Source organism: Saccoglossus kowalevskii, chromosome 11, assembly GCF_978046115.1.
Source record: "Saccoglossus kowalevskii chromosome 11, keSacKowa6.1, whole genome shotgun sequence".
Lineage (NCBI taxonomy): Eukaryota > Metazoa > Hemichordata > Enteropneusta > Harrimaniidae > Saccoglossus > Saccoglossus kowalevskii.
Window position 1 is genome coordinate 35,301,729 of NC_140651.1, and position 23,767 is coordinate 35,325,495.

Sequence of the window (23,767 nt, forward strand, 5' to 3'; positions counted from 1 at the left end):
AAACAGAAATTCGGAATTGCAAAAGGAACCTTGCCTCAATTTTTAAATAGAAAATGTTATAACATCCCTAAAACATCAATTACGCAATAGACAGTTTTATTATACATTTTGCATACAATTTGCATACTGAAATTGTGGCAGGTGGCTTATGAATATTCATTATTTAACCCGAAATATCATATGATCAAAAATCCAATCACCAACATCGTTTTGTCATAGCAAAACCTGGTCAATGTTGCGTATTTGGTATCACTTGATCTTACAAAAGTCCTTGGAAATGTATGAGAACAAACAAATCAGACTCGAAAACAGATTATTCGTTTATTTTAAGTACTGCAGCTGCGCATACTAACTGGTTGAATTATCGGACCACTTATGGTATGGTAAATGTTATTGGCGTACATGCGAAGCTCCATTGGTGGTTGTTTGCAAGGTGCGTCTGCGTACATGTGTTACGTGACTTCTTCTGTATAAAAAGACAATGGGCAACTTCCTGGTCAAAATGGTTGACCAGCTAGTAGAAGAAATGGAGTTGTGGAACAAAAAGAACTCGGTCTGTAGGATATGCCGGATATTGAAGGTCTGAGACCAACGATTTATAAAAGTCCTTCAACCAGAAATTAGAACAGGCAGCATAGATAGTGTGAACCGAAATTCATATTTCATTTTTTGTCAAGTAATACATAGCTACTCGTCAGCCCATTTAAGAGTCTCTTCGTCCGCGGTGTATTAAGAGTGGACGTTATTCGGCTGCCCACCATGATTTGTTGTTATTATAGTAAAACGGAGTGTATCTACACGGGACAACCGGTAATAACCTAACTTCGATACGCTGTAGACGGCAATTTAAATAAATTACGTCAAATCATAAGTGTAAGTGCAATTTTTACGGAGAAATCACGCTTCTGGTAGTTACTCGTTTGTGTTTAGCTCATCTGTTTGATCCAAGACAGTGCACATCATTTTACTGCACATTCATCCCGTTTTACTATCCCAGTATCCATGGCGGTGTTTTAGTGGGCAGCCGAATACCGAATACAAATAACGCCCACTCTGACAACGCAGTGGATTCCAGGGCTACATAAAGCGAAGCACATCAATTTGAAATAAACAGTCAATAAAAAAACAAATTCAAATAAGTTTTATTCACTTGTATTAAACTTTGGCATCTCACCTCATACATGTATGTGTCATAATGGACCATTATTGCATTCCATAAAAAATCACCCCTTAGCTCACCCATAAAAATCACCCCTTAGCTCATTCAGAAAATAACACAATATCAGACAGGTAGATTCCGAGATTCACAGCGCTAAAAATTCTTACCGAATCGAGGTCCCAAAACAGTTAATTAATGTTAATTAAGGATAACGGCCGAGTAGGAGTATCTTAACGAAAATATACCACGAAATTGCCGACATTTAAGTGAATGTTCTGTAGCCGTATCAAGGATTGTGTGTTGTCACAGTGTACGTGTGTCGCGTGCCACATTTTGTATAGGATAATAACCTGTAAATATCTTAGCGAATAACTAAGATTAACTAAGTTTTAAAATGACCCCCTATAACTGCAATCCAATATGACGATTTCGGTTCATTTTATTAAAGATAACAAATTTGTTAATTTTGACGATTTAAATTAACTTTTCGAATTAAGCAAAATCAAGGACGGTATCCAGTCATACACGAAAGAGTACCTTACTGAGATACGATTACACATGGATAACTTTTTTTCAGCAAAATTCTATAGGTGTTTGGCTTAATACATATTTTAGCTATGTTGTTGACTTCGTTGACCTGAGCTAGTCATAATGCTTATTGCTTTAATAATCAATATATAGTTACCTCACATGGACCTCTTTCAGATTTGTTCATTTAATGACGATATTTTCAAAACTAACAGCGCCTCCAGTAGTCAGTTGCGGCTAGTCATTATCCAATCAGTTTGCGTGTTACAAATCCCTCTTTGGCGTTTCATTTTAAACAAAATGGCGGCGCCCATGAATCGTGATATTTTTCATCATAAAATTGCGAAAGTTTTTCAGGTTTCAGGTTAATTGGTATTAATGACTGATTTTATCTCATTCTAGTGAATACACTGATTGATTTGATATTTCTTTCTCATTATGCATCTGAAATAGCGGAGCTATATCAGCTGACTGGCTGTTTATTTTATATTATTATTTAGTTTCACCAATTTTGACATTTAGAACAAATATTCAGTTTAAAAGGCATGATTAGTGGCAAATATCGTATCATAAATAAAAGTGAACAACTTCCGGGGTTGACACATTTGATCTTTTACAATATAAAGTCCACATAATTTTGTTAAGAAAAGAATTACATGAATTGTATGCAAATCAGCAGCAAAACACTTTGTCGTCCATAAAACTAATTGTAATTGAAAACGTTAAATTTACTGTAACAGTTTGAACAGAAATTTTAAAATATATAATTTCAGTTGATTCAATATGTTTTTGTTTATCGATTTCAATGTATGTTAACTACTGAAAACTTATACAAATGTGAATAAAAAACATATGCCCAGAAAGCATTTTCAATATTGTTGAGCGATTTGGCTTGGTCGGGTTAGTAACCGCCATCACGATGAATTTGCATAAACTAGGTTATATGTGTACTGATATTTATTGCATTTATTTCCCAACTATTTTAAATACACCCAATAACAGAGCTTTCGGTGTGAATAATTAATTTGTAAAATAAAAGGAAAATGTTAATATGACTGGAAAGTAGAAATTTATAAGGAAATTTACTGCTCCAAGAACATAAAACAAAACTGACACTACACTACACTACACTACATAGTCAAATTAGCAAGACAAAAATACATGAAACGGAGTGGACATACTAAGTATTCTGGAAAGATATAGTATAACATTATCACTTATTATGCTCATTAATTATGTACTTCTGCACTAATTATAACGATAATAATAATAGTATTGGTGAACAATTTAAAGAAGCTAAATGTGAGAAGATACTAGTATATGTAAGGACAAAAACGACGAAAACATTTTATTTATCAACATAAGATAAATTAGATATTATGTAATTTTAAGGTGGAACAACTGCTAATACATTTAATTCGGATTGGAATAAAATTCCTCAACTTTGTCCTGCATTATGTTAGGGAGAATTGACTGAGATTTGTTTTCCGAGCAATGGAAAACTAGTGACACAGTTTATTACTGACATTACATGTGAGAAAATATGAGGTTATAACGAGGATACAGCAAAGTATGCACTGTGGACTGATGCGACCGCGTGCATACTTTGCAGTGTTCTCGTAATAACATAAATATTATACATGTTTTCCTCCCATCATGGGAATGCCGAAATCTGAAACGTTTAGAACAGATTTAGCGAACTTCTTGGTGTCGGGTCTGGTCAAACCCTTGTGACAGCTTACGCGCGTTATCATTCCATATTTGGAATTCGCGTTTCCTGATATGGTAGGATGAGAATACCCAGTGCAATACTGCGAAATTACGGCACGCTGTAACTTATGGCGTTACGGTGACAGATGTATAATAATTAACTTTATAGGTAGGACAAGCTCGGTGCTGAAACGAACGTTTTTCTTTACATTATCATTTAAGTGACCGGATTGTCATATCATTTAGTTTAAAATTGAAGAATTAAGAAACACAGAGGAAAAGTCATTAATATATATCTATGAAATCCCAGTATGTATCCAGGGAACACTATAGGTGAGTGGAAGAGTGCTAATGAACTAATGAAAAAAATACTAAGCATATCAATAGAATTGTTGGCTTAAAGGGCGGCAGTCGTTGTGCCGCGTCGTGTTCAATATGGGACTCATAGCGACGTATACAACACGTGTAAAATACATTTTTTATTTACATGAAATTCGAACACGCGCTGCGCGACGACCACCGCGCTTTAAACATTTGGTAACGATATACATAATAAATAAAAGTCTTTGTTGTGGGTAGGTTATGAATTTGGTCTGAGTAATGTTCTCTTAAAAAAGTGAGACTTTAATTTAATAGATAGCATATCTAAGCAACTGAGAATGAAATTACATAACGTAAATCTCCAGTAATTGTCAATTCTACGACAACTTCATAGAATTACAGTGAATTCCGATTGGATTGCCTTACGTAATTGGTGTAATTCCTTGCATTACTGTCAAATTGTTCGGTTATCAAATGCTGCGTGTTTGGTGACAGTATATTATATGAGTGGTGCTAGTAATTTGTGATTATCTCTCTAACTACATGTATTATTGATTGGAGTGCTTAGTATGACAGAAAAACATATGTCATTATGTAAATAATCTGCACACAATCGTTAACGACTGGGAAATGTAACAGACTGAACACAGTTGTTGTCATGCGCCAATAAAATGGACTAGAAGCACTATCAATATATATGATTGTTGCTTACAATATGTATCTATGTTTACATGAGCACCATGTACAGCATTTTTGTTTTGATTTCTGTATTTTTTAAAGGCCATTCTGGAATTCTTGACGTATACATTATACCATGTGAAACTATAAGTGTTTTCTAAGCTTCCTATTTATGTATTTTAACAATGTCAATCAGATATTTAAGTATGAAATGTAGTAATACAATGACACAAACATCTCTAGAATCTATAAAACAGAAGTCCTCGGTGTCATTGCCCTTAACATTATGGACAAAACCTTTATTCAATAGAGCCGTTCAGAAGAGGAAATCCAAGGACAAGGTCGTTTTTCAAGTATATATAAACATCATAAAGGTATGGTGCTGCCAAATACGCTTTATAAATATGAGTAAAGTAAACTTCATAATCAATTTATAGTGACAATTTGATGCACACAATTGTTCAATTTATTGCCAAATGGTAAATAAATAATGCAATAAATCATTGGTGACTATTACGAGGTAAGATTTAATAGTGTATCTGCAGATGTGACATAAATCATTACACTCGCTCCTATAAAACATTGTAGTGTCAAAGGTCAGTGCTTTAGAGTTTCCGTCATGCTTATCTTGTTTTCAGAAGTTAATTACTCTTTTTTATGTGTGTTCTTAAAAATCACAATAAATATATAAGTTCATTCTAGTTAGATTGTACAATCTGAAAACTAATTCTGGCCCACTGTTTTTATAGCAACAGCCAAAAAACTGATTTTTTTAATACATCCCTACATTTCTACGATTAAAAAGAACGGACTTATCATTAGTGCTTATCGGGATGTGTGATCATTGCCATGAATGGCCTGGGTACAATTCCATCATTAGTGCTTATCGGGCTGTGTGATCACTGCCATGAATGGCCTCGGTACAATTCCTTCATTAGTGCTTATCGGGGTGTTTGACCACTGCCATGAATGACCTGGGTACAATTCCATCATTAGTGCTTATAGGGCTGTGTGATCACTGCCATGAATGGCCTGGGTACAATTCCATCATTAGTGCTTATCGGGCTGTGTGATCACTGTCATGAAAGGCCTTGGTACAATTCCATCATTAGTGCTTATCGGGCTGTGTGATCACGGTCATGAAAGGCCTGGGTACAATTCCATCATAGGTACTTATAGGGCAGTGTGATCACTGTCGTGAATGGCCTGGGTACAATTCCATCATTAGTGCTTATCGGGCTGTGTGATCACGGTCATGAAAGGCCTGGGTACAATTCCATCATAGGTACTTATAGGGCAGTGTGATCACTGTCGTTAATGGCCTGGGTACAATTCCATCATTAGTGCTTATCGGGCTGTGTGATCACTGTCAGGAAAGGCTTGGGTACAATTCCATCATTAGTGCTTATCGGGGTGTTTGACCACTGCCATGAATGGCCTGGGTACAATTCCATCATTAGTGCTTATAGGGCTGTGTGATCACTGTCGTGAATGGCCTGTGTACAATTCCATCATTAGTGCATATAGAGCTGTGTAATCACTGCCATGAATGGCCTGGGTGGAATTCCGTCATTGGTGCTTATAGGGCTGTGTGATCACTGTCATGAATGGCATGGGTACAATTCCATCATTAGTGCTTACCGAGCTGTGTAATCAGTGCCATGAATGGCCTTGCTACAAATCCATCATTTATATAGTGCTTATCAGGCTGTGTGATCACTGCCATGAATGACCTGGGTACAATTCCTTCATTAGTGCTTATTGGGGTGTTTGACCACTGCCATGAATGGCCTGGGTACAATTCCATCATTAGTGCTTATTGGGCTGTGTGATCACTGCGATGAATGGCCTGGGTACAATTCCATCATTAGTGCTTATAGGGCTGTGTGATCACTGTCATGAATGGCCTGGGTACAATTCCATCATTAGTGCTTATAGGGCAGTGTGATCACTGCCATGAATGGCCTGGGTACAATTCCATCATTAGTGCTTATAGGGCTGTGTGATCACTGCCATGAATGGCCTGGGTACAATTCCTTCATTAGTGCTTATAGGGCTGTGTGATCACTGTCATGAATGGCCTGGGTACAATTCCATCATTAGTGCTTATAGGGCTGTGTGATCACTGTCATGAATGGCCTGGGTACATTCCATCATTAGTGCTTACCGAGCTGTGTAATCAGTGTCATGAATGGCCTTGGTACAAATCCATCATTTATATAGTGCTTATCAGGCTGTGTGATCATTGCCATGAATGACCTGGGTACAATTCCTTCATTAGTGCTTATCGGGGTGTTTGACCACTGCCATGAATGGCCTGGGTACAATTCCATCATTAGTGCTTATCGGGCTGTGTGATCACTGCGATGAATGGCCTGGGTACAATTCCATCATTAGTGCATATCGGGCTGTGTGATCACTGCCATGAATGGCCTGGGTACAATTCCATCATTAGTGCTTATCGGGGTGTTTGACCACTGTCATGAATGGCCTGGGTACAATTCCATCATTAGTGCTTATAGGGCTGTGTGATCACTGTTATGAATGGCCTGGGTACAATTCCATCATTAGTGCTTATAGGGCTGTGTGATCACTGCCATGAATGGCCTGGGTACAATTCTATCATTAGTGCTTATTGGGGTGTTTGACCACTGTCATGAAAGGCCTGGGTACAATTCCATCATTAGTGCTTATAGGGGTGTTTGACCACTGTCATGAAAGGCCTGGGTACAATTCCATCATTAGTGCTTATAGGGCTGTGTGATCACTGTCATGAATGGCCTGGGTATAATTCCATCATTAGTGCTTATAGGGCTGTGTGATCACTGTCGTGAATGGCCTGGGTACATTTCCATCATTAGTGCTTATAGGGCTGTGTGATCACTGTCATGAATGGCCTGGGTACAATTCCATCATTAGTGCTTACCGAGCTGTGTAATCAGTGTCATGAATGGCCTTGGTACAAATCCATCATTTATATAGTGCTTATCAGGCTGTGTGATCACTGCCATGAATGACCTGGGTACAATTCCTTCATTAGTGCTTATCGGGGTGTTTGACCACTGCCATGAATGGCCTGGGTACAATTCCATCATTAGTGTCTATCGGGCTGTGTGATCACTGCCATGAATGGCCTGGGTACAATTCCATCATTAGTGCTTATCGGGGTGTTTGACCACTGTCATGAATGGCCTGGGTACAATTCCATCATTAGTGCTTATAGGGCTGTGTGATCACTGTCATGAATGGCCTGGGTACAATTCCGTCATTAGTGCTTATAGGGCTGTGTGATCACTGCCATGAATGGCCTGGGTACAATTCCATCATTAGTGCTTATAGGGCTGTGTGATCACTGCCATGAATGGCCTGGGTACAATTCTATCATTAGTGCTTATTGGGGTGTTTGACCACTGTCATGAAAGGCCTGGGTACAATTCCATCATTAGTGCTTATAGGGGTGTTTGACCACTGTCATGAAAGGCCTGGGTACAATTCCATCATTAGTGCTTATAGGGCTGTGTGATCACTGTCATGAATGGCCTGGGTATAATTCCATCATTAGTGCTTATAGGGCTGTGTGATCACTGTCGTGAATGGCCTGGGTACATTTCCATCATTAGTGCTTATAGGGCTGTGTGATCACTGTCATGAATGGCCTGGGTACAATTCCATCATTAGTGCTTACCGAGCTGTGTAATCAGTGTCATGAATGGCCTTGGTACAAATCCATCATTTATATAGTGCTTATCAGGTTGTGTGATCACTGCCATGAATGACCTGGGTACAATTCCTTCATTAGTGCTTATAGGGCAGTGTGATCACTGCCATGAATGGCCTGGGTACAATTCCATCATTAGTGCTTATAGGGCTGTGTGATCACTGCCATGAATGGCCTGGGTACAATTCCTTCATTAGTGCTTATAGGGCTGTGTGATCACTGTCATGAATGGCCTGGGTACAATTCCATCATTAGTGCTTATAGGGCTGTGTGATCACTGTCATGAATGGCCTGGGTACAATTCCATCATTAGTGCTTACCGAGCTGTGTAATCAGTGTCATGAATGGCCTTGGTACAAATCCATCATTTATATAGTGCTTATCAGGCTGTGTGATCATTGCCATGAATGACCTGGGTACAATTCCTTCATTAGTGCTTATCGGGGTGTTTGACCACTGCCATGAATGGCCTGGGTACAATTCCATCATTAGTGCTTATCTGGCTGTGTGATCACTGCGATGAATGGCCTGGGTACAATTCCATCATTAGTGCATATCGGGCTGTGTGATCACTGCCATGAATGGCCTGGGTACAATTCCATCATTAGAGCTTATCGGGGTGTTTGACCACTGTCATGAATGGCCTGGGTACAATTCCATCATTAGTGCTTATAGGGCTGTGTGATCACTGTCATGAATGGCCTTGGTACAAATCCATCATTTATATAGTGCTTATCAGGCTGTGTGATCATTGCCATGAATGACCTGGGTACAATTCCTTCATTAGTGCTTATCTATGTGTTTGACCACTGCCATGAATGGCCTGGGTACAATTCCATCATTAGTGCTTATCTGGCTGTGTGATCACTGCGATGAATGGCCTGGGTACAATTCCATCATTAGTGCATATCGGGCTGTGTGATCACTGCCATGAATGGCCTGGGTACAAGTCCATCATTAGTGCTTATCGGGGTGTTTGACCACTGTCATGAATGGCCTGGGTACAATTCCATCATTAGTGCTTATAGGGCTGTGTGATCACTGTCATGAATGGCCTGGGTACAATTCCATCATTAGTGCTTATAGGGCTGTGTGATCACTGCCATGAATGGCCTGGGTACAATTCTTTCATTAGTGCTTATTGGGGTGTTTGACCACTGTCATGAAAGGCCTGGGTACAATTCCATCATTAGTGCTTATAGGGGTGTTTGACCACTGTTATGAAAGGCCTGGGTACAATTCCATCATTAGTGCTTATAGGGCTGTGTGATCACTGTCATGAATGGCCTGGGTATAATTCCATCATTAGTGCTTATAGGGCTGTGTGATCACTGTCGTGAATGGCCTGGGTACATTTCCATCATTAGTGCTTATAGGGCTGTGTGATCACTGTCATGAATGGCCTGGGTACAATTCCATCATTAGTGCTTACCGAGCTGTGTAATCAGTGTCATGAATGGCCTTGGTACAAATCCATCATTTATATAGTGCTTATCAGGCTGTGTGATCACTGCCATGAATGACCTGGGTACAATTCCTTCATTAGTGCTTATCGGGGTGTTTGACCACTGCCATGAATGGCCTGGGTACAATTCCATCATTAGTGTTTATCGGGCTGTGTGATCACTGCCATGAATGGCCTGGGTACAATTCTATCATTAGTGCTTATCGGGGTGTTTGACCACTGTCATGAATGGCCTGGGTACAATTCCATCATTACTGCTTATAGGGCTGTGTGATCACTGTCATGAATGGCCTGGGTACAATTCCGTCATTAGTGCTTATAGGGCTGTGTGATCACTGCCATGAATGGCCTGGGTACAATTCCATCATTAGTGCTTATAGGGCTGTGTGATCACTGCCATGAATGGCCTGGGTACAATTCTATCATTAGTGCTTATTGGGGTGTTTGACCACTGTCATGAAAGGCCTGGGTACAATTCCATCATTAGTGCTTATAGGGGTGTTTGACCACTGTCATGAAAGGCCTGGGTACAATTCCATCATTAGTGCTTATAGGGCTGTGTGATCACTGTCATGAATGGCCTGGGTATAATTCCATCATTAGTGCTTATAGGGCTGTGTGATCACTGTCGTGAATGGCCTGGGTACATTTCCATCATTAGTGCTTATAGGGCTGTGTGATCACTGTCATGAATGGCCTGGGTACAATTCCATCATTAGTGCTTACCGAGCTGTGTAATCAGTGTCATGAATGGCCTTGGTACAAATCCATCATTTATATAGTGCTTATCAGGCTGTGTGATCACTGCCATGAATGACCTGGGTACAATTCCTTCATTAGTGCTTATCGGGGTGTTTGACCACTGCCATGAATGGCCTGGGTACAATTCCATCATTAGTGCTTATCGGGCTGTGTGATCACTGCGATGAATGGCCTGGGTACAATTCCATCATTAGTGCATATCGGGCGGTGTGATCACTGCCATGAATGGCCTGGGTACAATTCCATCATTAGTGCTTATCGGGGTGTTTGACCACTGTCATGAATGGCCTGGGTACAATTCCATCATTAGTGCTTATAGGGCTGTGTGATCACTGTCATGAATGGCCTGGGTACAATTCCATCATTAGTGCTTATAGGGCTGTGTGATCACTGCCATGAATGGCCTGGGTACAATTCTATCATTAGTGCTTATTGGGGTGTTTGACCACTGTCATGAAAGGCCTGGGTACAATTCCATCATTAGTGCTTATAGGGGTGTTTGACCACTGTCATGAAAGGCCTGGGTACAATTCCATCATTAGTGCTTATAGGGCTGTGTGATCACTGTCATGAATGGCCTGGGTATAATTCCATCATTAGTGCTTATAGGGCTGTGTGATCACTGTCGTGAATGGCCTGGGTACATTTCCATCATTAGTGCTTATCGGGGTGTTTGACCACTGCCATGAATGGCCTGGGTACAATTCCATCATTAGTGCTTATCAGGCTGTGTGATCACTGCCATGAATGGCCTGGGTACAATTCCATCATTAGTGCTTATCGGAGTGTTTGACCACTGTCATGAAAGGCCTGGGTACAATTCCATCATCAGTGCTTATAGGGCTGTGTGATCACTGTCATGAATGGCCTGGGTACAATTCCATTATTAGTGCTTATCGGGGTGTTTGACCACTGCCATGAATGGCCTGGGTACAATTCCATCATTAGTGCTTATCGGGCTGTGTGATCACTGTCATGAAAGGCCTGGGTACAATTCCATCATTAGTGCTTATAGGGCTGTGTGATCACTGTCATGGATGGCATGGATACAATTCCATCATTACTGCTTATCTAGCTGTGTGATCGCTGTCATGAATGGCCTGGGTACAATTCCATCATTAGTGCTTATCGGGGTGTTTGACCACTGCCATGAATGGCCTGGGTACAATTCCATCATTAGTGCTTATAGGGCTGTGTGATCACTGCGATGAATGGCCTGGGTACAATTCCATCATTAGTGTCTATCGGGCTGTGTGATCACTGCCATGAATGGCCTGGGTACAATTCCATCATTAGTGCTTATCGGGGTGTTTGACCACTGTCATGAATGGCCTGGGTACAATTCCATCATTACTGCTTATAGGGCTGTGTGATCACTGTCATGAATGGCCTGGGTACAATTCCGTCATTAGTGCTTATAGGGCTGTGTGATCACTGCCATGAATGGCCTGGGTACAATTCCATCATTAGTGCATATCGAGCTGTGTAATCACTGCCATGAATGGCCTGTGTACAATTCCATCATTAATGCTTATCGGGCTGTGTGATCACTGCCATGAATGGCCTGGGTGTAATTCCGTCATTGGTGCTTATAGGGCTGTGTGATCACTGTCATGAATGGCCTGGGTATAATTCCATCATTAGTGCTTATAGGGCTGTGTGATCACTGTCGTGAATGGCCTGGGTACATTTCCATCATTAGTGCTTATCGGGGTGTTTGACCACTGCCATGAATGGCCTGGGTACAATTCCATCATTAGTGCTTATCGGGCTGTGTGATCACTGCCATGAATGGCCTGGGTACAATTCCATCATTAGTGCTTATCGGAGTGTTTGACCACTGTCATGAAAGGCCTGGGTACAATTCCATCATCAGTGCTTATAGGGCTGTGTGATCACTGTCGTGAATGGCCTGGGTACAATTCCATTATTAGTGCTTATCGGGGTGTTTGACCACTGCCATGAATGGCCTGGGTACAATTCCATCATTAGTGCTTATCGGGCTGTGTGATCACTGTCATGAAAGGCCTGGGTACAATTCCATCATTAGTGCTTATAGGGCTGTGTGATCACTGTCATGGATGGCATGGATACAATTCCATCATTACTGCTTATCTAGCTGTGTGATCGCTGTCATGAATGGCCTGGGTACAATTCCATCATTAGTGCTTATCGGGGTGTTTGACCACTGTCATGAATGGCCTGGGTACAATTCCATCATTACTGCTTATAGGGCTGTGTGATCACTGTCATGAATGGCCTGGGTACAATTCCGTCATTAGTGCTTATAGGGCTGTGTGATCACTGCCATGAATGGCCTGGGTACAATTCCATCATTAGTGCATATCGAGCTGTGTAATCACTGCCATGAATGGCCTGTGTACAATTCCATCATTAATGCTTATCGGGCTGTGTGATCACTGCCATGAATGGCCTGGGTGCAATTCCGTCATTGGTGCTTATAGGGCTGTGTGATCACTGTCATGAATGGCCTGGGTACAATTCCATCATTAGTGCTTACCGAGCTGTGTAATCAGTGCCATGAATGGCCTTGCTACAAATCCATCATTTATATAGTGCTTATCAGGCTGTGTGATCACTGCCATGAATGACCTGGGTACAATTCCTTCATTAGTGCTTATCGGGGTGTTTGACCACTGCCATGAATGGCCTGGGTACAATTCCATCATTAGTGCTTATCGGGCTGTGTGATCACTGCGATGAATGGCCTGGGTACAATTCCATCATTAGTGCATATCGGGCGGTGTGATCACTGCCATGAATGGCCTGGGTACAATTCCATCATTAGTGCTTATCGGGGTGTTTGACCACTGTCATGAATGGCCTGGGTACAATTCCATCATTAGTGCTTATAGGGCTGTGTGATCACTGTCATGAATGGCCTGGGTACAATTCCATCATTAGTGCTTATAGGGCTGTGTGATCACTGCCATGAATGGCCTGGGTACAATTCTATCATTAGTGCTTATTGGGGTGTTTGACCACTGTCATGAAAGGCCTGGGTACAATTCCATCATTAGTGCTTATAGGGGTGTTTGACCACTGTCATGAAAGGCCTGGGTACAATTCCATCATTAGTGCTTACAGGGCTGTGTGATCACTGTCATGAATGGCCTGGGTATAATTCCATCATTAGTGCTTATATGGCTGTGTGATCACTGTCGTGAATGGCCTGGGTACATTTCCATCATTAGTGCTTATCGGGGTGTTTGACCACTGCCATGAATGGCCTGGGTACAATTCCATCATTAGTGCTTATCGGGCTGTGTGATCACTGCCATGAATGGCCTGGGTACAATTCCATCATTAGTGCTTATCGGAGTGTTTGACCACTGTCATGAAAGGCCTGGGTACAATTCCATCATCAGTGCTTATAGGGCTGTGTGATCACTGTCGTGAATGGCCTGGGTACAATTCCATTATTAGTGCTTATCGGGGTGTTTGACCACTGCCATGAATGGCCTGGGTACAATTCCATCATTAGTGCTTATCGGGCTGTGTGATCACTGTCATGAAAGGCCTGGGTACAATTCCATCATTAGTGCTTATAGGGCTGTGTGATCACTGTCATGGATGGCATGGATACAATTCCATCATTACTGCTTATCTAGCTGTGTGATCGCTGTCATGAATGGCCTGGGTACAATTCCATCATTAGTGCTTATCGGGGTGTTTGACCACTGCCATGAATGGCCTGGGTACAATTCCATCATTAGTGCTTATAAGGCTGTGTGATCACTGCGATGAATGGCCTGGGTACAATTCCATCATTAGTGTCTATCGGGCTGTGTGATCACTGCCATGAATGCCCTGGGTACAATTCCATCATTAGTGCTTATCGGGGTGTTTGACCACTGTCATGAATGGCCTGGGTACAATTCCATCATTACTGCTTATAGGGCTGTGTGATCACTGTCATGAATGGCCTGGGTACAATTCCGTCATTAGTGCTTATAGGGCTGTGTGATCACTGCCATGAATGGCCTGGGTACAATTCCATCATTAGTGCATATCGAGCTGTGTAATCACTGCCATGAATGGCCTGTGTACAATTCCATCATTAATGCTTATCGGGCTGTGTGATCACTGCCATGAATGGCCTGGGTGCAATTCCGTCATTGGTGCTTATAGGGCTGTGTGATCACTGTCATGAATGGCCTGGGTACAATTCCATCATTAGTGCTTACCGAGCTGTGTAATCAGTGCCATGAATGGCCTTGCTACAAATCCATCATTTATATAGTGCTTATCAGGCTGTGTGATCACTGCCATGAATGACCTGGGTACAATTCCTTCATTAGTGCTTATCGGGGAGTTTGACCACTGCCATGAATGGCCTGGGTACAATTCCATCATTAGTGCTTATTGGGCTGTGTGATCACTGCCATGAATGGCCTGGGTACAATTCCTTCATTAGTGCTTATCGGGGTATTTGACCACTGCCATGAATGGCCGGGGTAGAATTCCATCATTAGTGCTTATCGGGCTGTGTGATCACTGCCATGAATGGCCTGGGTACAATTCCATCATTAGTGCTTATCGGAGTGTTTGACCACTGTCATGAATGGCCTGGGTACAATTCCATCATTAGTGCTTATAGGGCTTTGTGATCACTGCCATGAATGGCCTGGGTACAATTCCATCATTAGTGCTTATCGGGGTGTTTGACCACTGTCATGAATGGCCTGGGTACAATTCCATCATTAGTGCTTATAGGGCTGTGTGATCACTGTCATGAATGGCCTGGGTACAATTCCATCATTAGTGCTTATAGGGCAGTGTGATCACTGCCATGAATGGCCTGGGTACAATTCCATCATTAGTGCTTATAGGGCTGTGTGATCACTGCCATGAATGGCCTGGGTACAATTCCTTCATTAGTGCTTATAGGGCTGTGTGATCACTGTCATGAATGGCCTGGGTACAATTCCATCATTAGTGCTTATAGGGCTGTGTGATCACTGTCATGAATGGCCTGGGTACAATTCCATCATTAGTGCTTACCGAGCTGTGTAATCAGTGTCATGAATGGCCTTGGTACAAATCCATCATTTATATAGTGCTTATCAGGCTGTGTGATCATTGCCATGAATGACCTGGGTACAATTCCTTCATTAGTGCTTATCGGGGTGTTTGACCACTGCCATGAATGGCCTGGGTACAATTCCATCATTAGTGCTTATCGGGCTGTGTGATCACTGCGATGAATGGCCTGGGTACAATTCCATCATTAGTGCATATCGGGCTGTGTGATCACTGCCATGAATGGCCTGGGTACAATTCCATCATTAGTGCTTATCGGGGTGTTTGACCACTGTCATGAATGGCCTGGGTACAATTCCATCATTAGTGCTTATAGGGCTGTGTGATCACTGTCATGAATGGCCTGGGTACAATTCCATCATTAGTGCTTATAGGGCTGTGTGATCACTGCCATGAATGGCCTGGGTACAATTCTATCATTAGTGCTTATTGGGGTGTTTGACCACTGTCATGAAAGGCTTGGGTACAATTCCATCATTAGTGCTTATAGGGGTGTTTGACCACTGTCATGAAAGGCCTGGGTACAATTCCATCATTAGTGCTTATAGGGCTGTGTGATCACTGTCATGAATGGCCTGGGTATAATTCCATCATTAGTGCTTATAGGGCTGTGTGATCACTGTCGTGAATGGCCTGGGTACATTTCCATCATTAGTGCTTATAGGGCTGTGTGATCACTGTCATGAATGGCCTGGGTACAATTCCATCATTAGTGCTTACCGAGCTGTGTAATCAGTGTCATGAATGGCCTTGGTACAAATCCATCATTTATATAGTGCTTATCAGGCTGTGTGATCACTGCCATGAATGACCTGGGTACAATTCCTTCATTAGTGCTTATCGGGGTGTTTGACCACTGCCATGAATGGCCTGGGTACAATTCCATCATCAGTGCTTATCGGGCTGTGTGATCACTGCGATGAATGGCCTGGGTACAATTCCATCATTAGTGCATATCGGGCGGTGTGATCACTGCCATGAATGGCCTGGGTACAATTCCATCATTAGTCCTTATCGGGGTGTTTGACCACTGTCATGAATGGCCTGGGTACAATTCCATCATTAGTGCTTATAGGGCTGTGTGATCACTGTCATGAATGGCCTGGGTACAATTCCATCATTAGTGCTTATAGGGCTGTGTGATCACTGCCATGAATGTCCTGGGTACAATTCTATCATTAGTGCTTATTGGGGTGTTTGACCACTGTCATGAAAGGCCTGGGTACAATTCCATCATTAGTGCTTATAGGGGTGTTTGACCACTGTCATGAAAGGCCTGGGTACAATTCCATCATTAGTGCTTATAGGGCTGTGTGATCACTGTCATGAATGGCCTGGGTATAATGCCATCATTAGTGCTTATAGGGCTGTGTGATCACTGTCGTGAATGGCCTGGGTACATTTCCATCATTAGTGCTTATCGGGGTGTTTGACCACTGCCATGAATGGCCTGGGTACAATTCCATCATTAGTGCTTATCGGGCTGTGTGATCACTGCCATGAATGGCCTGGGTACAATTCCATCATTAGTGCTTATCGGAGTGTTTGACCACTGTCATGAAAGGCCTGGGTACAATTCCATCATCAGTGCTTATAGGGCTGTGTGATCACTGTCGTGAATGGCCTGGGTACAATTCCATTATTAGTGCTTATCGGGGTGTTTGACCACTGCCATGAATGGCCTGGGTACAATTCCATCATTAGTGCTTATCGGGCTGTGTGATCACTGTCATGAAAGGCCTGGGTACAATTCCATCATTAGTGCTTATAGGGCTGTGTGATCACTGTCATGGATGGCATGGATACAATTCCATCATTAGTGCTTATCTAGCTGTGTGATCGCTGTCATGAATGGCCTGGGTACAATTCCATCATTAGTGCTTATCGGGGTGTTTGACCACTGCCATGAATGGCCTGGGTACAATTCCATCATTAGTGCTTATAGGGCTGTGTGATCACTGCGATGAATGGCCTGGGTACAATTCCATCATTAGTGTCTATCGGGCTGTGTGATCACTGCCATGAATGGCCTGGGTACAATTCCATCATTAGTGCTTATCGGGGTGTTTGACCACTGTCATGAATGGCCTGGGTACAATTCCATCATTACTGCTTATAGGGCTGTGTGATCACTGTCATGAATGGCCTGGGTACAATTCCGTCATTAGTGCTTATAGGGCTGTGTGATCACTGCCATGAATGGCCTGGGTACAATTCCATCATTAGTGCATATCGAGCTGTGTAATCACTGCCATGAATGGCCTGTGTACAATTCCATCATTAATGCTTATCGGGCTGTGTGATCACTGCCATGAATGGCCTGGGTGCAATTCCGACATTGGTGCTTATAGGGCTGTGTGATCACTGTCATGAATGGCCTGGGTACAATTCCATCATTAGTGCTTACCGAGCTGTGTAATCAGTGCCATGAATGGCCTTGCTACAAATCCATCATTTATATAGTGCTTATCAGGCTGTGTGATCACTGCCATGATGACCTGGGTACAATTCCTTCATTAGTGCTTATCGGGGTGTTTGACCACTGCATTGAATGGCCTGGGTACAATTCCATCATTAGTGCTTATTGGGCTGTGTGATCACTGCGATGAATGGCCTGGGTACAATTCCTTCATTAGTGCTTATCGGGGTATTTGACCACTGCCATGAATGGCCGGGGTAGAATTCCATCATTAGTGCTTATCGGGCTGTGTGATCACTGCCATGAATGGCCTGGGTACAATTCCATCATTAGTGCTTATCGGGGTGTTTGACCACTGTCATGAATGGCCTGGGTACAATTCCATCATTAGTGCTTATAGGGCTGTGTGATCACTGTCATGAATGGCCTGGGTACAATTCCATCATTAGTGCTTATAGGGCTGTGTGATCACTGCCCTGAATGGCCTGGGTACAATTCCATCATTAGTGCTTATAGGGCTGTGTGATCACTGCCATGAATGGCCTGGGTACAATTCCTTCATTAGTGCTTATAGGGCTGTGTGATCACTGTCATGAATGGCCTGGGTACAATTCCATCATTAGTGCTTATAGGGCTGTGTGATCACTGTCATGAATGGCCTGGGTACAATTCCATCATTAGTGCTTACCGAGCTGTGTAATCAGTGTCATGAATGGCCTTGGTACAAATCCATCATTTATATAGTGCTTATCAGGCTGTGTGATCACTGCCATGAATGACCTGGGTACAATTCCTTCATTAGTGCTTATCGGGGTGTTTGACCACTGCCATGAATGGCCTGGGTACAATTCCATCATTAGTGCTTATCGGGCTGTGTGATCACTGCGATAAATGGCCTGGGTACAATTCCATCATTAGTGCATATCGGGCTGTGTGATCACTGCCATGAATGGCCTGGGTACAATTCCATCATTAGTGCTTATCGGGGTGTTTGACCACTGTCATGAATGGCCTGGGTACAATTCCATCATTAGTGCTTATAGGGCTGTGTGATCACTGTCATGAATGGCCTGGGTACAATTCCATCATTAGTGCATATAGGGCTGTGTGATCACTGCCATGAATGGCCTGGGTACAATTCTATCATTAGTGCTTATTGGGGTGTTTGACCACTGTCATGAAAGGCCTGGGTACAATTCCATCATTAGTGCTTATAGGGGTGTTTGACCACTGTCATGAAAGGCCTGGGTACAATTCCATCATTAGTGCTTATAGGGCTGTGTGATCACTGTCATGAATGGCCTGGGTATAATTCCATCATTAGTGCTTATAGGGCTGTGTGATCACTGTCGTGAATGGCCTGGGTACATTTCCATCATTAGTGCTTATAGGGCTGTGTGATCACTGTCATGAATGGCCTGGATACAATTCCATCATTAGTGCTTTCCGAGCTGTGTAATCAGTGTCATGAATGGCCTTGGTACAAATCCATCATTTATATAGTGCTTATCAGGCTGTGTGATCACTGCCATGAATGACCTGGGTACAATTCCTTCATTAGTGCTTTTCGGGGTGTTTGACCACTGCCATGAATGGCCTGGGTACAATTCCATCATTAGTGCTTATCGGGCTGTGTGATCACTGCGATGAATGGCCTGGGTACAATTCCATCATTAGTGCATATCGGGCGGTGTGATCACTGCCATGAATGGCCTGGGTACAATTCCATCATTAGTGCTTATTGGGGTGTTTGACCACTGTCATGAAAGGCCTGGGTACAATTCCATCATTAGTGCTTATAGGGGTGTTTGACCACTGTCATTAGTGCTTATAGGGGTGTTTGACCACTGTCATGAATGACCTGGGTACAATTCCATCATTAGTGCTTATAGGGCTGTGTGATCACTGTCATGAATGGCATGGATACATTTCCATCATTAGTGCTTATCTAGCTGTGTGATCGCTGTCATGAATGGCCTGGGTACAATTCCATCATTAGTGCTTATCGGGGTGTTTGATCACTGCCATGAATGGCCTGGGTACAATTCCATCATTAGTGCTTATAGGGCTGTGTGATCACTGCGATGAATGGCCTGGGTACAATTCCATCATTAGTGCCTATCGGGCTGTGTGATCACTGCCATGAATGGCCTGGGTACAATTCCATCATTAGTGCTTATCGGGGTGTTTGACCACTGTCATGAATGGCCTGGGTACAATTCCATCATTAGTGCTTATTGGGGTGTTTGACCACTGTCATGAAAGGCCTGGGTACAATTCCATCATTAGTGCTTATAGGGGTGTTTGACCACTGTCATGAAAGGCCTGGGTACAATTCCATCATTAGTGCTTATAGGGCTGTGTGATCACTGTCATGAATGGCCTGGGTATTATTCCATCATTAGTGCTTATAGGGCTGTGTGATCACTGTCGTGAATGGCCTGGGTACATTTCCATCATTAGTGCTTATCGGGGTGTTTGACCACTGCCATGAATGGCCTGGGTACAATTCCATCATTAGTGCTTATCGGGCTGTGTGATCACTGCCATGAATGGCCTGGGTACAATTCCATCATTAGTGCATATCGGAGTGTTTGACCACTGTCATGAAAGGCCTGGGTACAATTCCATCATCAGTGCTTATAGGGCTGTGTGATCACTGTCGTGAATGGCCAGGGTACAATTCCATTATTTGTGCTTATCGGGGTGTTTGACCACTGCCATGAATGGCCTGGGTACAATTCCATCATTAGTGCTTATCGGGCTGTGTGATCACTGTCATGAAAGGCCTGGGTACAATTCCATCATTAGTGCTTAAAGGGCTGTGTGATCACTGTCATGAATGGCATGGATACAATTCCATCATTAGTGCTTATCTAGCTGTGTGATCGCTGTCATGAATGGCCTGGGTACAATTCCATCATTAGTGCTTATCGGGGTGTTTGACCACTGCCATGAATGGCCTGGGTACAATTCCATCATTAGTGCTTATAGGGCTGTGTGATCACTGCGATGAATGGCCTGGGTACAATTCCATCATTAGTGATTATCGGGCTGTGTGATCACTGCCATGAATGGCCTGGGTACAATTCCATCATTAGTGCTTATCGGGGTGTTTGACCACTGTCATGAATGGCCTGGGTACAATTCCATCATTACTGCTTATAGGGCTGTGTGATCACTGTCATGAATGGCCTGGGTACAATTCCATCATTAGTGCTTATAGGGCTGTGTGATCACTGCCATGAATGGCCTGGATACAATTCCATCATTAGTGCTTATCGGGGTGTTTGACCACTGTCATGAAAGGCCTGGGTACAATTCCATCATTAGTGCTTATAGGGGTGTTTGACCACTGTCATAAAAGGCCTGGGTACAATTCCATCATTAGTGCTTATAGGGCTGTGTGATCACTGTCATGAATGACATGGATACAATTCCATCATTAGTGCTTATCTAGCTGTGTGATCGCTGTCATGAATGGCCTGGGTACAATTCCATCATTAGTGCTTATCGGGGTGTTTGACCACTGCCATGATTGGCCTGGGTACAATTCCATCATTAGTGCTTATAGGGCTGTGTGATCACTGTCATGAATGGCATGAATACATTTCCATCATTAGTGCTTATAGGGCTGTGTAATCACTGTCGTGCATGGCATGGATACATTTCCATCATTAGTGCTTGTCGAGCTGTGTAATCACTGCCATGAATGGCCTGTGTACAATTCCATCATTAATGCTTATCGGGCTGTGTGATCACTGCCATGAATGGCCTGGGTGCAATTCCGTCATTAGTGCTTATAGGGCTGTGTGATCACTGTCGTGAATGGCCTGGGTACAATTCCATCATTAGTGCTTATAGGGCTGTGTGATCACTGTCATGAATGGCCTGGGTACAATTCCATCATTAGTGCTTACCGAGCTGTGTACTCAGTGCCATGAATGGCCTTGGTACAAATCCATCATTTATATAGTGCTTATCAGGCTGTGTGATCACTGCGATGAATGGCCTGGGTACAATTCTTTCATTAGTGCTTATCGGGGTATTTGACCACTGCCATGAATGGCCTGGGTACAATTCCATCATTAGTGCTTATCGGGCTGTGTGATCACTGCGATGAATGGCCTGGGTACAATTTCTTCATTAGTGCTTATCGGGGTGTTTGAACACTGCCATGAATGGCCTGGGTACAATTCCATAATTAGTGCTTATCGGGCTGTGTGATCACTGCCATGAATGGCCTGGGTACAATTCCATCATTAGTGCTTATTGGGGTGTTTGACCACTGTCATGAATGGCCTGGGTACAATTCCATCATTAGTGCTTATAGGGCTGTGTGATCACTGTCATGAATGGCCTGGGTACAATTCCATCATTAGTGCTTATAGGGCTGTGTGATCACTATCATGAATGGCCTGGGTACAATTCTATCATTAGTGCTTATAGGACTGTGTGATCACTGCCATGAATGGCCTGGGTACAATTCCATCATTAGCGCTTATCGGGGTGTTTGACCACTGTCATGAAAGGCCTGGGTACAATTCCATCATTAGTGCTTATAGGGGTGTTTGACCACTGTCATGAAAGGCCTGGGTACAATTGCATCATTAGTGCTTATAGGGCTGTGTGATCACTGTCATGAATGGCCTGGGTGCAATTCCATCATTAGTGCTTATAGGGCTGTGTGATCACTGTCGTGATTGGCCTGGGTACACTTCCATCATTAGTGCTTATCGGGGTGTTTGACCACTGCCATGAATGTCCTGGGTACAATTCCATCATTAGTGCTTATCGGGCTGTGTGATCACTGCCATGAATGGCCTGGGTACAATTCCATCATTAGTGCTTATCGGAGTGTTTGACCACTGTCATGAAAGGCCTGGGTACAATTCCATCATTAGTGCTTATCGGGGTGTTTAACCACTGCCATGAATGGCCTGGGTACAATTCCATCATTAGTGCTTATCGGGCTGTGTGATCACTGCGATGAATGGCCTGGGTACAATTCCATCATTAGTGCATATCGGGCGGTGTGATCACTGCCATGAATGGCCTGGGTACAATTCCATCATTAGTGCTTATTGGGGTGTTTGACCACTGTCATGAAAGGCCTGGGTACAATTCCATCATTAGTGCTTATCGGGCTGTGTGATCACTGCGATGAATGGCCTGGGTACAATTCCATCATTAGTGCATATCGGGCGGTGTGATCACTGCCATGAATGGCCTGGGTACAATTCCATCATTAGTGCTTATTGGGGTGTTTGACCACTGTCATGAAAGGCCTGGGTACAATTCCATCATTAGTGCTTATAGGGGTGTTTGACCACTGTCATTAGTGCTTATAGGGGTGTTTGACCACTGTCATGAATGACCTGGGTACAATTCCATCATTAGTGCTTATAGGGCTGTGTGATCACTGTCATGAATGGCCTGGATACAATTCCATCATTAGTGCTTTCCGAGCTGTGTAATCAGTGTCATGAATGGCCTTGGTACAAATCCATCATTTATATAGTGCTTATCAGGCTGTGTGATCACTGCCATGAATGACCTGGGTACAATTCCTTCATTAGTGCTTTTCGGGGTGTTTGACCACTGCCATGAATGGCCTGGGTACAATTCCATCATTAGTGCTTATCGGGCTGTGTGATCACTGCGATGAATGGCCTGGGTACAATTCCATCATTAGTGCATATCGGGCGGTGTGATCACTGCCATGAATGGCCTGGGTACAATTCCATCATTAGTGCTTATTGGGGTGTTTGACCACTGTCATGAAAGGCCTGGGTACAATTCCATCATTAGTGCTTATAGGGGTGTTTGACCACTGTCATTAGTGCTTATAGGGGTGTTTGACCACTGTCATGAATGACCTGGGTACAATTCCATCATTAGTGCTTATAGGGCTGTGTGATCACTGTCATGAATGGCATGGAT